We start from the raw sequence: 16,446 nt of genomic DNA, 5'->3' as shown, positions 1-16,446 counted from the left end.
AGTCTTCCAACATACTGGCCTTTTGTGTTGAATTCTAAGGAATTACCTTCAAACCTTGCCTTTCCCTTTGAGAAATATACTTCAGATTACTAGCCTTCAGGCTCAAACTTAGTAGAAATTATCTCGGAGCTGTTCTACTCCCTGTTGAGAATTCGCCTTAGGTGAATATTTGTCTTCATCATTAGATAGCTAAGGAAAATACGAAGCAAAGTACCAAAACACTGACTCCTAATGAATGCATCACACAACAATGATGACAGATAGGGATGGCTAAATCCCTGTCGTGCAGTTTCTGGTGAATTATAACTCATAACGTACTCTCCATCCTCAGGAGTAACATAACGCCAATATACACCTGTGACATGGTATCTGTTCATCCTTTATAGATAATTGGTCACATGAGACAGTATGATGAGACAATTAATGACACCCATAGGACTTAGACTTAGATGACGTTCCCATTCATGTTATCAGAGGCCATAGTATGTAGTATGATATTTCAGCCAGGTGCATGTACATGCACATGAAATCACAAGTTAATTCATGGTTGCTAATAAAGGAATACCTTAAGTTGCTATAAAAGACAAGGTCTGGTCGGTATGATTTCAGGACTAAAGTGCTTTTTTATTCCTTTCTGAAAAAAAAGTTGTTGAGATAAAATCCTCGCGTCAGTGCAGTAAGGTCATATCTGCCTATACAATTGCATAGCAGATACGACCTTTCTGCACTGATGTGATGAAGTGTCCAATAAATTGGTAGAAAGCTGACATTGTGGGAATAACCCTTTTATAAGCTAAGCCTAACACTACTAAACTTTCTAATTCACTAGCTAGCCCAGAATTAACATCAGGTAGGTGCAGGCATTAACCCTCCCAGTTGGTAACACATGCTGGTGAGATCTACCTGGTGCAAACACAGAGCTAGCCAGGCAGTGCCCCGTACCAGCTGCAGGCCTAGTTGGTCATTATGAACATTAGGAGTTGGTGTAGGCATTATATAAACATTGTACATGTAGTTATGATACTCAGGTAAATGTGGCACACGTACATATAATATGAACATTACTGTTCAAACACAATAAGCCTGTAACACATAGCCATCAGCTACACCATCAAATTCTTATTATCAGTGAAACCAAGGTACATCACAAAGTAGCTATAGGCTATATAGGCCTTATGCACTATCATTATTCCCACCTAATGTGTGATATGTAGAGGAAATCACCTCAATTTTCAGCTGCAGCTGTGGAGGAAATTATGATCAATCTGTCTTCATAAAATAAAAATGGATATGCTATCCCTCTCTAAACCTCACAGTATTCTATATCTCTGGTGGTTTCCATTTCACAAAAAGACAACACTCAAAGAAACACAAGTGTCCGTGCATGTACATCTAGTCTTACCATTTTGAACTTCAATGAGCACCAAAGCACAATGATTCAAATAACGAAAGACAGATCCAAAGATACTTATGTGACAGCTAACAGATGAAAAACTATAAGAAAGGGTACATCACTGTTCAATTCATGAGCACGATGTATTCAATTTTTCTATGGCAATATCACATATGCAAATGACGTAACTTAGGTATAAAGATCCTATAATCTATGGTCAAATCAATACATAAATTATATGCAAATCATGTGCATAGGTAAATTGCAATTTTATGCAAATCATGCACATATATAAATTATATATGCATGTGGTAACTGGTTTTCATATCAGATTTAATGGGTTACACCAAGGATTTTACTTGAAGGTATTAGTAGGATAATATGCAAATGACTGAACTCAAACCTGGCATTAGAATGTACATGATCAATGATGTAATTTATCAAAATGTATATAGAACTCCCATACTATGCAATCAACAGTTCTACCATTGCAGGAACACAAACTGTAATGTCATAGAAGGCATGCATCAACATTAACAGTATATTAGAGTAGTTTAATCAAAGTTTTATGTAAGTATTTTCACATGTGCCATTTCTATCACATCTTAGCTGTATGATCCAAGTAGTGACTATGTTTATTTTATGTGATACTGAGGCTGCGACATGCAAAGTTACAGAATTTTGGAAATTTTTCAGATTTCGTACATCCTCTATGATTTACTAGGTTATCTGGCCTTGAACACTTATTCAAATGGCACTTAATTTCCACATGGAAATTGCACAGTCTGCCATTAGCTCTCTGACCTTGTAAATGTAATAAAGAATACATCTTTATATTTTGCCAATTATGAAGTCTTCCAATCTCTCTAACAGCATTGAGTTAAAATCATGATAAATATATTTAGTTTTATAATCTCAAAATAAAATATGAGATACAAATATTCTGTTTTGTTTGAAAGTGATGTCAGATGGCAATTGAACGTCTCTGTTCCATTCAAAGATTTTCTTTGGACATTTTTACGCAATGGAAGTTTGGCATCTTCCAATTTGTACAACACTTTCAATAGACAGATGAATACAGAGCGTAGTCATGGTTACTTTACACCAAACAATACCCTGTAAATCATAATCAAACTTTGGTGAAGTCTGTAGATTAAACAAACAATGGTGCATAAATTATGATCAAAGATCACTGAAGCCTGCAAATTACAAGGTGAAATCTGATTTACAGAATCAACTGATGAGGAGCAGCAGTGTCATGACGACCACAGGTGATAGAGATGAGAACATTCCTGTGGGGAGTAGAAATTGATGAAAGAGATGAGAGAGGACAAGCATGTTCATGTAGCGTGAAATGAAGATCAATATCTCAGTGTTTGGATTCTAAACACATTAAACTCTAATTTTCTGCGTTCTTACACAAAGCCGAGCTAATTTGCAGTGGTCTAAGTTAACTGACGATGGCTCACACCTAGACAGATTACCACACATTGATATCCCATTAAAAGGAAGCTTCAAATTTTTAAGGATGTGTGTTCATCTCTAATCTTGTATCTATCTTCATCTTTGTCAACTAAATCATCTAGAATCGAGTGACTCCAACCAATTAATCTGTTGTTTGGTTTCAGAAGCCAGTTTCGTGTAATAGTTTGCAAAGGCAGGAGGAGACATATCTAATTACAAGGTAAACAGATAATAGTATGAATCAGTCTTGTAGGTAAAATTAGTATTGAGAAATACAATCATATAAGCTGCAGGTACAAGTTTCAAGGACACACTAGATGTAACTGCAATGTATCAACATGTGTTTCCTAAATGTTATAATGTTAGATACATTCCCTCATATAAAATGTACTTCTATTCATTCCAAGTTTGAAATGAGTATGATATGAAATTTGTACCAAGTTTGAAAAGTGTGTGACATTTTGGTTTTTGAAGTTTGAAAGGTGAACTATACACTGAAATCTGTATGTGACATATATTGGATTTTCAAGTTTGAAAGGTATGGCCTGGGCATTTGTGTGAAAGATACTACACTTTGTTACAAGTTTGAAAGGTGGGTGACATTTGTACCAAGTTTGAAAGAGGAATGACATTTGTACTAAGTTTGAAAGGTGAACTACACAGTGAAATCTGATAGATAAGGTAACTATGAAGAGTCTAAAAAATAATATGGCTAGTTGGCAATAAATCAACTTGTTCAAGCCACTGTTAAACTGAAAAGATATCATAAGGAAACATTCATCTACATAGTATCTCTAGGCAAATTTTCATTATGAAGAGGAAATGTGACGAAATTCAAGATACTGCCAGGCACAATCTGCTCAATTACTCGTGGAGATAGCCCAACCACGAGGTTACATCTTGATTCAGATTACTAATATGAATCATATACATTCACAGTCATTTGCCTTTGGATGTCCTTTGCAAACTTTTGAACTGCATGATGAGTATTAACTTTGTATAATGTTGTCAAAAAAATGTCTGCAAATATTACATAAAAATCTACATATGGGCATCTTAATAATTTTTTAAGAGCATAGGCAAAAAAAACTTTTGAAATTGCAACCAGGACAAGCTGGATAAAGAGTGAGAGTAGCTGATTCACAAATAGAGAAATACAGATTTACAGGACTGACAATCAGTTATCTAATTTTCATAGCTTCCATTACCAGCAAATCTCATCAAGTAATGTCAATTCTGTTTTTCATTGAATTTTTATCTCTACTAAGCCATCAAGCAATTTAAAACACGAAATTGAAAGTCGGTAACACAAAGAATTTATCCATTTCCCAATCGAAATTTTTTATTTATCTAATACTACATTGCCTGTTTGCCTACAGAACTACTTGATTTAATCCATTTCCCAATCCATCAAATATTTGATTCTCTTTATTTTCCTTAATCTTTTGATTATTTTTTCCATCTGAAAATCAGCGCAAGGTATTTTGTAGTACATGTATATTGTAGTTCATTCCTGCATAACAAACATTTTCAAGGTGACAACTCTAAATGTACATGTAGTACAATATGAAAAAATGAGTACAGCAGCCTGGTATCTAAAATAACTGAAAATCTGACGAAAAATTTGCCTTTTCTCAGATTTACAAGTCCACTTTCTGTTACAGTTACAATGGTGATGGAGGTACAATTTTTCCAAGAGGTAATTTTTTTTTTACAAAATTGAAATGGATGCACATGTATCTGCTGTGTAACCCCAGATGTTTGTAAACTGTATATCCAAGCACTACTGCAAACTTCATATAATGTTAAGCACAGCAATGTTTTGTCAGATGTAACAAGTATAGACTTTGATAACTTAATAGACTCTGAGGTAAACTTGTTTGTAAAATTGAAATGGATGTATATACATGTATTTACTGTGTAAGGCAAAAAAAGACAATTGTTTCTGGACAGTTTGTCTAAAATGGTATGATCACACAATTTTTATTTTTTTAATTTTTTTTTACTTTTTTTTTAAATTCTCAACACACATGTCACTCAGTCTACTATTTATGGCAGTTACTGTTCTTTTTATTTAATACTTTTGAGCAAGTGTGTACACATGTGGAGCAGATGTCATTTGCTGGTTCATACTTGGCTTTGCAGTTGTCTTCGCTGAAGTAGGGAGAGTTATTTTCCAGTTTCCCCATGGATCTGCAGACTGAATGGACTGAACAAACTCAAAACATGCGTATTTTATTCACCAGAAACAATTTATTTTGACCTAACCCCAGATATTTGTAAATTGTATATCTGAGCACTACAGGAAACCAATGTTTTGCAGTGTTTTCTGAGAAATATATACAATGTAACTTGGGGGAATATGTTTCACAAATTACAAAGAAATTTATCAAGTGTTTCATAGTGGGAATGATGAAGTAAGTTATATACGAGTTGTGCAAATGTAACTATCATTAATATTACCCATAAGTCTCTTTATCTAGCATGTACATCTTACTGTTCTTTATCATTACAAAGTTTTAAAGATTTATTATCATTGAAACCACCATAACAGTTTAAAACTGACAACAAGCTAGGCTGTCAGAGCTACCGCGCCAGTAGTCTGTCAGGCATGAATTAATTGACTTCTCAACATTGACTACACCCTTGTGGAACAACTCCTCAAGTCAGTATACTAGTACACAGTCTGACAATTGAGTAGACAATGACGTCAAACTGCTATGTTACATTTTAACAGCCTCAACAAATTCTAACAAATGTGCATCAATGTGACATTGGCTACTGATTGGGGTGAGCTTTAAGGTGGAGTGCAAATCAAAGTTCTAAAAACCTTAATTCCAAACTTTGCCATGTTATTTAAGCATGTCCTGGGTACTTTTTAAATATTTAAAGAACTTCATGCTCACTGTCATGTTATATTGGATATTGACAATCTGTTTGTTTCCTGTCAAGTTAAGACATTACCCAGGGGTGGTACCAGTCAATGGGCAGGTCTGGTAGGGGTGTGTGGCCAGTGCTAGAAACCCCAGACCCCATTTTAGACCACTTTGACCAAAAACCAATACCCCATTTCAGACCATTACAAGTTTCTAAAAGATGAAAGTTTAGACCTAAATACATTTTCCTTAGGAGGCAACATTTTGAGGTAATTAGCGGGAGTTATAATTTGGTAATGGACAAGGGACCACATTTCAGACCAAGCAAAATAAAAATTAATGCAAAGTGGACCCCATTTTAGAATCTTCAGCTTGAAAAAAAACAGATCCCATTTTATACAAAAGGGATAGAAAATGCAAAAGTTTAAGATTTCCATTTCCAAAGAGCATACTACCTATTAATCACTGTAAAGTGCCAAACAACTCTTCTAAAAACATGCATCTAGATAGTCTAGTTCCTATACAGTATCATTACGATTTATACCTTGTAAACCACGGTTGTCATCCAGACTAGAATCTAGATGACACTGGCTATCAACATAGGTGGGCTTTCTGAGTTCAAGAAAGTAACTTTAAAGGTTACACAAAGCCTTAAAGAGAATCTCACAAAACATACTTAGCTATAGCTGCTATTGACTGACATGTATTTCCCATTTCACTTCAATTTGTCTTACAATCCAATCAATATACCTACTAGATAGCAAATTGGACTCTGTTCTGTTTTTAAGGTTATTAAAGTCAACAACTGGTGTCTTTTAATAGACAATATGAAAAATTGACAACAGTTAAAAAAAACCCTGAAACTGGCTCCTACATGCACATATTTTTGTTATAATTGTAAATAATTTAAAATCATAATTCATATAATGATTCCCCTTGTCTGTGTAGCTATATTTACAAGTAATATATATTTGATACATTCATACGTATGTTGGTAGAAAGTGCATGTTTACCATCATTAAATAAAGAAATTTGAATATATATATAAATCCAATTATATAAATATATATCAGTAATGGAAACCTAATATCATCTACTTTAACTTTCCATCTATAATCATTTGTCTATATCTGGCTGTGTATGAATGTGGAAAATGGTAATTCAAGGAAATCTGTCTAGATTGTACACGTATAGAATTTAGCAATCAGTGTAGAAAATGTAATTTGGAAATTCGGGGGGCAATTACTCCGTGGAATCAGGCTGAAATAACTACATTTAGGCTTCCTCTCTACTTGGAGTGGATATTGCTAATGAATGGACAAGACACTTCCTGATTACATAAAAACTGATAGCTAACGAAATTGATCAAACTTTATAAACTCTTCAAGCAGTCTAAAACGGTGAAAGAAAGACTTCCCTGTTGAATCTTCCTGATTTCTCTGCTATTTGCCTTAAACGTACACAATACTATAACCCTTGTATTTATTTATTTCTTACCTAAAAGGCATAAGGCCACAAAGCATAGAAGACGAATTTCTAAATAGTAAAAGGATAGAATCACACCTTTTAACCGTGTCATCTTTTTTGACAAATAGAATGTGCAGAAATTCATATTTCTTGTTTCAGCAGCCAAACAGAAAGTACATATATGCACAACTACTACAATAATAGGGAAGTGTGTGTGTCAAAATTTAAAAGTCCTCACAAAACACTTCAAATTTCCATCTTGAAGTAAGTTTGGAGGCAACAGAACAACTTTGAAATATTAAACATCAGATATCTTGCAATTAGAGCAGGTAAGTTAGATTGGACAGGATACCAATTAAGACACACAGTTAGTATACATGATGAAGTCATTGTACCTGATGAAGTCTGAATATGTATTACATGTATGCATGTTAGTACCTGCCTAATCACCGACTACTACAACTGCAGTAAATTATACAAACCATTTATATTCATATCACTGATTTAGGTAGGCTGACTACAACACTTGACACAAACTTATACAGATTTGGACGCCTCATCAAAGTAGCCAAAGTACTCTTAGAACTTGAACACACACGCATCTTAAGTCTGTTTTAGACACCTTGTAACCAAAGTGCTCGATCTTCAGAAACACACACACACACGCATCTTAAGTCTGTTTTAGACACCTTGTTAAATTGTAACCAAAGTGGCTGAAGCACTCAATTTACAGAAACATGCACATCTCGTAAGTCAGTTTTAGATACATTGTAACCAAAGTAGCCAAGAGTGGTTGAAAGTACATGTACTATACAGAAAAATACACACGCAAGTCAATTTTAGACACCTAGTCGCCAAAGCACTCAATCTACAGAAACACACACCTCGTAAGTCAGTTTTATATACATTGTAACCAAAGTAGCCAAGTGGTCGAAAGTACTATACAGGAAAACATGCATCCAAGCAAGTTTCAGACAGATTGTAACCACTGCCAACAAGTTGAAAGTATAATTCTTAGAAACACACACATACATGTACTGTGATCTTAAGTCAATTTCCGATGCTTTAATTTTTGCCAAAGTACTCTTCAAAAACTCACACATCTTACGTATGGTTTACACACCTTGTAACCAAAGTAGCCATGTGTTAAACACTATACAGAAACACACATACACAATTTTAGATACTTTTAGTTGACAAAGCACTCAATCACAGAAACACACATACGCATCTCAGTCAATTTTGTCACCACAGCACTTAATCTATAGAAACACACATTCGCATCTCAAGTCAATTTTGTGACCAAAGCACTCAATCTATAGAAATGTACACATGTATCAATTTTTGACCCCCTTGTAACTCAAGTTACCAACAAGATGAAAGTACCCTAGCTCACACATGCACCTTAATTATGTCAATTTCAGATGCCTTGTTGCTAAAGCCCCCAAATTAACACACACATGCATCTTAAGTCGGTTTTAGACACCTTGTAATTAAAGTAGTCAAAGTACTCTCCAGAAACACACACACACATCTTAATCAGATTTGATATGCTAAGTCTTTGAACTATACATACTTTTCAAGTGACAAGAAAACACATGAAACTTCACACATCTACTTCTACTTGTGATAGTGTCAGAGTGTGATGTCAAAAAATTTGACATGTGATTGAGAGTAGAATTGTGAGAGTGCTTCAAAGGTTACCATTCTGTTAATCATGTCTGGCTTGTTAGCAGAGTCAGACATTCTTTACACCAATTACACAAACATGAAAACACACCTATTAAAATCAGTACTGGCTGTGCATGGTGATGAATGGTATTGATACATCATTACTTAAAAGCATTCATGAACTCCTCTATGTAACCTTCACAAATTTTATTTTTAGTGTCTGATGTACATGTATATATATATATGCTTGAAGACTTCACTTCATCATGAAAGGATAAGTGGTCCAAATGAAAAGACATGTTTGAGTAAAATTGCAAGGTAACAACACATGTACGATACTAAAAATGAAAACAAGAATCTAACTCCCATATTGTAACGTAAATACTTTTCTTATTTTAATACCCAACAGTTCCATTTTTTAAGACTTTTTTTTTATATTGAAAGGAATAAATGATCAAAAGAACAAAGCACACTTTTAGTAAAGTTGCAAGGTAACTATGAGTTGTGCTGAAAATCTAACCTTCACACTTCTTAATTTTAGTCACTGATATTTCCACTCGGTAAAGACTTCACTTTATACAGACATGATAAACGGTCCAACATATTTTCGATAAAAGAGAGGACACGCTGAAGTAGAAATACAAAGCAAATATGGTACTTAAATGAGAAAAAAAATCAAAACACCCATATTGTAACCTCCATCTTCTTATATTTAGTCTCCAACATTTCAACTCAAAGACTTCATTTTATGCTGACAGAAAAAGTGACACAATAAAAGGTCAACATATTTACTACTATAAGTAATATTACCAGGGAACGACATACATGGTATTGAAATGGAAAAAAAATAGTTGACATTTTATTTTATTTTCTAACAAGAAAGTGACTTTACAAACATAATTTCAAACTAAAGATTCGTGCCACTTGTCTGTAACTGGGAATCCAGATAAAATCATACAGGAATTTTTCATGATTTTGGAAGAGTTCTCACACTATGGAAACGTTCCAGTTACAAGTTTTGGCTATGGTATCATTAAATGTTTAAAGCAACATGAAGACATCCCCTTGGTGACTCTTTTCAAAATATGATTTTTTAATTAAATGTCAAAAGTAGATTTATGACAAAAATTCATCAGAAATAAACCTTTAGAACAAATGATAAAATTCCGTAGAGAAATAAAGTTTCAGTTTTTAAATAAAATTGGGAAGTAAAATTACAAGGTACATATGTAAGGCTAAGCATAATAAAGCAGACAAGAACGTTACAGTTTTTCATTAAAAGTTTGTTTTTAAATTTTTCTTAGGCAAGATGAATGATTTGGCTCACTGTTGCATTTCTAGCCGATGCTAATGATGTGTAAGAACTTTGTGTTTTTAATCTGCAATTTATATGACTATCACTGTATGCAGTGATATGTATAGATGTTATCATATGGCATCTTCTACCATGCATAAGCCATAAATATGGAATTTATAACCTGGTTGTTCTACGTCACGACAATGTGTCTATGTCACAACAACACACGTTTATGTCAGTTCTGCTGTGTTCTAAATATGAGTCAAAACATTGGAAATTATCATTACTTTCCCCGGCCGATTTTTCTTTTATATTCAGCCAGAAAATATTCATGACCTAAGGGTTGCAACTCGTAGTTAGGTCCCTCGTATTTTCCCTGGCTGAATGAAGACAAATACTGGGAAATAACATCTAATTGTTCAGTGGGCTTGTAAACTAACTTCTTTGAGTGATAGCTAATAGTGATGCATATCGATTGCATCATATCTCACAGACTATGTTGCATACTGTCATCAAGAGGCTGCGGGCTATGACGATGGTTGAATACTGTCATCAACTTCCAATCAAAGCTACACAAAGCACATCCAGGAGTTTAACTTCACTGGGTTTGATCGAGAATGTGTTGTGGAAACAAAATACTGCAAAATTTCAGTATGATTTTTATTATGATAACATTTGATTTCAAGAGTAATCTAATGCAGTGTTGAACAATGTTCTTACTTCAATGGGTTTGAAGATTTGTTTCTATATTTGAAACTATTTATGAAATTGATGTAAACAGTCCATGCTTTCAATATGATGTACATTGTACATGTACACAATTTTCTGTAAAGAATCACTTTGAAGTTTGAATGCAATGTCCTATGAGGTGATAGAACTACATTGTGTATATATACTGATGTGTAGAAACTCCTCTCTCTACAGTACTCATACAACTACATTTTAGAATTGGAACAATTCTACTCTGCACAATTTGCTATGCAATGATAAAAAAATACATGTGTGTATAACAGACTTAGCCTCTTATCTAGCAAGTGATCCAACAAATCAAGCGACACACGTGAAAAGTGAGACTTTCTCATTCACTGTACTTGTTAAATGGTTGAAATTGAATCATTCTTCACTATTACTGTAACAGGTGCAGGAAATCTAAGAACTAAGCTCCTACATATCTTGCCTCAATACAGAAAGCACTTATAACTGCTTCACCTGTCTTTACTATTGACTTGTTTGGCATTTAAATACTGTAGCTGTGTTGAAATAATATCTTCCTTGGATTGTATAGGGACATTATCAATCTACCTTTTGGCCTTTCCTAATCCATTGCATAGTGTAGGTACATATCAGATTTAAAAGTCATTACAAATTGTATAACTCAAAAAATCACCATGCAGAAACTGAAAGGATGATGTGTATACACAACGTCATACCAAAGACATTTATGCAAATCTTTTTTTACAACAGTGACCTATGTCTATTTTTTAAATTTCATTTTTGTTTCCATTATAATAAGATTAATCATCAAATATATATTTACAATCATGCACAAAGTAAAATACATATGGCTCATATATGAGTTTCCTCATATTTTTTATAATTTACATATTGATCTCTCTCTATATCATTTACATGTATGCACACACTACCTTACATGTACAAATACATATTACATATATTGTATTATTCACGCACGCACGCACGCACGCACGCAGGCAGGCAGGCAGGCATGCACACACACACACACACACACACACACACACACACACACACACACACACACACACACACACACACACACACACACACACACACACAGAGTCATATATATACGTGACTGCATATATAGATTTATAACCATACATAATATGCATACATTTCTATATATTGTACAATACGTACATCATTTGTTTATCGGTATATTTAACTTTTTCTCAACAAAACTCACTTTAAAAATTAAATATAGAAATATTTTCAGAACAGTCAGTTTAGCTAAAATTAGCATGTAGCCTGAGACATACTTAATTTCAAGAGACGTACATTTTTCTGTACTTTACAGGAGAGATTGGCAATCAAGTGTCACCACACCTGAACCATTATTCACAGATTACTATCAGGCTAGTAACAAACAGATTCACTTGTATTACTCTTAGCTACATATAGCTTTAATTCTATTGTGTTAGTTACGACTCAAAACACACTGACGTGGATCTATACAAATGTACTAACATTGAGTTTAATATGAGAAGGATAACATTTTCATTAACCACGGCAAACACAATCAATACTTTCAAATAATTAACCACAGTTAAAACGTTATCTAACGCATCCATAATTACTGCAATATTGATCACTTCACTGTTAACACTCAAACGAGTATTTAATATATTCACAGATGCCCCAAAAAATGTTGTTCAAAACATTTAAGGCCTAACCAAAAGAAAATTGTGTGGTTGACCGTTCCGATGAAGCTACATTTTAGAATAGGTGGGGTGGATAGATTTTTATTTTATTTTTTCTACATATTTTTTTTTCATATGTGAGTGTCTAGTTCTGGTAGTTATGTTTTCCATTGTTTTCCATATGGTCTCTGTGTTATTGGTTTCTTCTCATCAGATGTACAGCCATTACAGATTGCAAGTACAGTTTTAAGTCTTTTTAAGTTGATGTCAGTTTCGCATCCACTATTTCTTGTGAGACTTCACAATTTTTACGCTTTTTATTATTTTTTGCTCAAATACGTAAAAAAGTTTAGGGTCAGCAGTGATAAACTAGGTTGGGTTGGGTAACCGGAACCACACAATTTTTTTTAGGCCTAATAGAAAATTGCAATCCTCGTGATTAGTAAGACTTCTTCAAATATTATTCATGTCTGTGAATTGGCCATATTTCTTACATTTGTTCATTTACATAGTTTCAATAATATGCTATGAAATAAGATATATTCAAATATTAATATATGTCCATAAAATCTCCTGGAGGGACCATACAACCAACAAGGACCTTCATGGTGACCTACCTCCAATAACAACAGTTATCAGACTACGTCGGCTTCATCTGACCGGGCACATAATGAGACACAGAGAGGCAGCCAGTCAAGTACTGCTTTGGGAAATAGATGTTTCCCGTTGTCGTGGCCGGCCAAACACAACGTTGGAAATGATCATTGAAAAGGAAACCGGAATGAACGGAAAGACACTGTTGGATACTATGCAAAATCGTGCACAATGGCGTAAACTTGTCATGTAATCACAGATAGACTGTGGATGACATAAGTAGAAGATGATTCATATAGCTATGTAGTACTAAATGGGCAACAATTCTTACTTTTTGAAGGCAAACATTAATATGTTTGGAAATATTGATATGTAAGTGACATGTAAAATTGGCCACACATCGTACTTCTATTTTTTTCTATTTTCATTTTTTTTTTTTTTGGGGGGGGGGGGGTTAAGGTGAATACTTTTGAAAACACTGGTACATAAGTGAAATTGGCCTCAATTTATACTTTTCGCTGGCTATACATTGGGAAGAAGATGAAGTGTTAATCTATTTCAAATTCAGCATCATTTAGTCTTTTATTTACATTCGGATATATCACTAGTCTAATAAAAGCAAGTTTAATGACCGGTTTGTAGACTTTAATCAACGGTTATGTCTTTCATACAAACTAATTAAAAACTAGAACATAAATGACTTTAATTTGTTACACGTATGGCTAGCAAAGTACTTCTGTTGATGATTGCTTTAAAAAACAATCAATGTTATGGTTGCAATTAAAGTGGCCATATGGATCTCAGGATTGGGTGTTTATTTTGGATTTTTAATTTATAAAACAACTTTATCATGGCTTCATACTTGGAAAATCAATGTGAGACAACATATGCCAATCCCTTTTTTTGTAACTCAATAAATTGCAGAGGATTAATAAATGCATAAAATGTTTGCTAATGTACATACAATGACAACATTTTTAACACATTTTTTTAGCTTTTTGCAATGTAATGACTTACAAACACAGACTTGGTCTATGTTGTTTCACATTGGAAAGGAAGCCATGGTGAAATAAACTTAAATTCTTTCCAATCTTTTGTTTTCAATTTTATTCACCTCTTTTTATGAGTGCGCGTGGAAAACCAATTTCCGATTCATTTTTATGCAAATGAAAATAAAGTTATATCATTATTATATTATGTATGAGTGATAGCTGCATGTATGGTTAAATAATTCATACTCTCATAGGATGCATCCTATATATATATATACCATATAAAACAAGACAGACTTTGAAAGGTTAAACAAAAGTTATCTTGAAATAATGACATATATAAGATTTTCAGTAATAAATACCACAGTAATTTTCAGCAATAAATACCACAGTAATTTTCAGCAATAAATACCACAGTAATTTTCAGTAATAAATACCACAGTAATTTTCAGTAATAAATACCACAGTAATTTTCAGTAATACCACAGTAATTTTCAGTAATTTTCAGCAATAAATACCACAGTAATTTTCAGTAATAAATACCACAGTAATTTTCAGTAATAAATACCACAGTAATTTTCAGCAATAAATACCACAGTAATTTTCAGTAATACACAATAATTTTCAGTGACAAATACCACAGTAATTTTCAGTAATACACAGTAATTTTCAGTAATAAATACCACAGTAATTTTCAGTAATACACAGTAATTTTCAGTGATAAATACCACAGTAATTTTCAGTAATAAATACCACAGTAATTTTCAGTAATACCACAGTAATTTTCAGTAATAAATACCAGTGATTTTCAGTAATATTAGTAATTTTCAGTAATAAATACCACAGTAATTTTCAGTAATACCACAGTAATTTTCAGTAATACACAATAATTTCAGTAATAAATACCACAGTAATTTTCAGTAATACCACAGTAATTTTCAGTAATAAATACCACAGTAATTTTCAGTAATATTAGTAATTTTCAGTAATAAATACCACAGTAATTTTCATTAATAACTTGTACAATAATTTTCAGTAATACCACAGTAATTTTCAGTAATAAATACCACAGTAATTTTCGGTAATACCACAGTAATTTTCAGTAATAAATACCACAGTAATTTTCAGTAATACCACAGTAATTTTCAGTAATAAATAATTTTTGATGTGTCAGTCCATACCATATACATGTACCATTATTCTGTGATGGTTCTCAATTCCACCTTATACAAGTACATTAGGGTCCCCACAGAACTTTATAGCTCGAATCATCTCAGTTGAGGTTTCTAAAACAATTTTCAACAGTAAAACAGTCACATTGTAAATTATACATTACTACTCAACTTTGATGTGTCAGTCCATAAATCACAATTTGAAAGGAATTAAATTTTAAGAGAATTCTTTCTGAAATAGTGACATTACAAATAAATGATAAAATAGGGAACTAACGTTAACACATCTTTAGCAAAATGGATATTGATACATCAATGTCGGATTAGAATTAAAATTTAGGTGAGAAAACCAGTTGTCTGGCAGAGCTATAGAAAATGTTGGTCCAAAACATAAGGAGGAACCTGCATATGTAATCCAAATGTTAATACAACCACTACTATATCAAAGCATGATATAAACCATGGGATTCAAGCATTGGGTTTTAAGTCAAAGATATATATATTTAGTTATGTACAAATTATCACTCCAAAGATCCTGCTAACTGTATTGACTCTGACACTCATATATGCCTGAATGGTTAACAAACTTTTGGACTGCTACAGATCTCAAATGCAATATCTAACAGACAGAGAAATGTTCTAACCATATTGTGGTCATTATATTAAATTTTTTACATATTCAGTTGGTTGTAACTGTTGAAGTACAAGCTACATTCACTTGATGTCAAAATGCTATTGACTGTCTATATGATGAATGCTGTTGGAGGCAAGATGATGAAGATGAAATGTTACCATGGAAATATAAGTGAGGAATTTGTGTAATCAGATACCTGTGTTCTGCTAATCAGCCTTCGATGTACTGTTATAGTCTACAGACCAGTCTCCGATTTACTCCGTCACAATGTACACACCAGTTGCTGATAATAAGAAGACAATATTCACACACCAATGCCCAATGTAATGAGACAATTTACACACCAGTTTCCGTTGTAACGAGACAATTTACAAACCAGTGTCTGATATAACGCAGCGATTTACACACCAACGGCACAGTCAGTGTGGTTGGATAAGCATAAAAAGTCAGTTTACTTAGTTTCTTGTCAGACACCCAAGAGAGTACT

At 33.3% G+C, this 16,446-nt stretch overlaps 1 protein-coding gene across 5 annotated transcripts in view; it reads right to left on the bottom strand.

Annotated features, from left to right (window-relative positions):
* The window catches only part of LOC144436002 (FAD-dependent oxidoreductase domain-containing protein 2-like), a 61,422-nt gene that overhangs the window by 19,018 nt on the left and 25,958 nt on the right, over positions 1 to 16,446 (bottom strand). Inside the window, exon 1 of one of the 5 annotated variants that reach the window (XM_078124671.1) lies at positions 9,392 to 9,477. The exons of the other annotated variants lie outside the window; for them this stretch is intronic. The gene's annotated coding sequence lies outside the window, so the exon portion shown is untranslated. Of the gene's footprint in view, positions 1 to 9,391; positions 9,478 to 16,446 lie in introns of those variants that run through there. 5 annotated transcript variants of the gene reach the window in all.

Source organism: Glandiceps talaboti, chromosome 5 (genome assembly GCF_964340395.1).
Source record: "Glandiceps talaboti chromosome 5, keGlaTala1.1, whole genome shotgun sequence".
Lineage (NCBI taxonomy): Eukaryota > Metazoa > Hemichordata > Enteropneusta > Spengelidae > Glandiceps > Glandiceps talaboti.
Note: the sequence above shows the minus strand (reverse complement) of the source record. Positions and strands in the feature narration are given on the sequence as shown.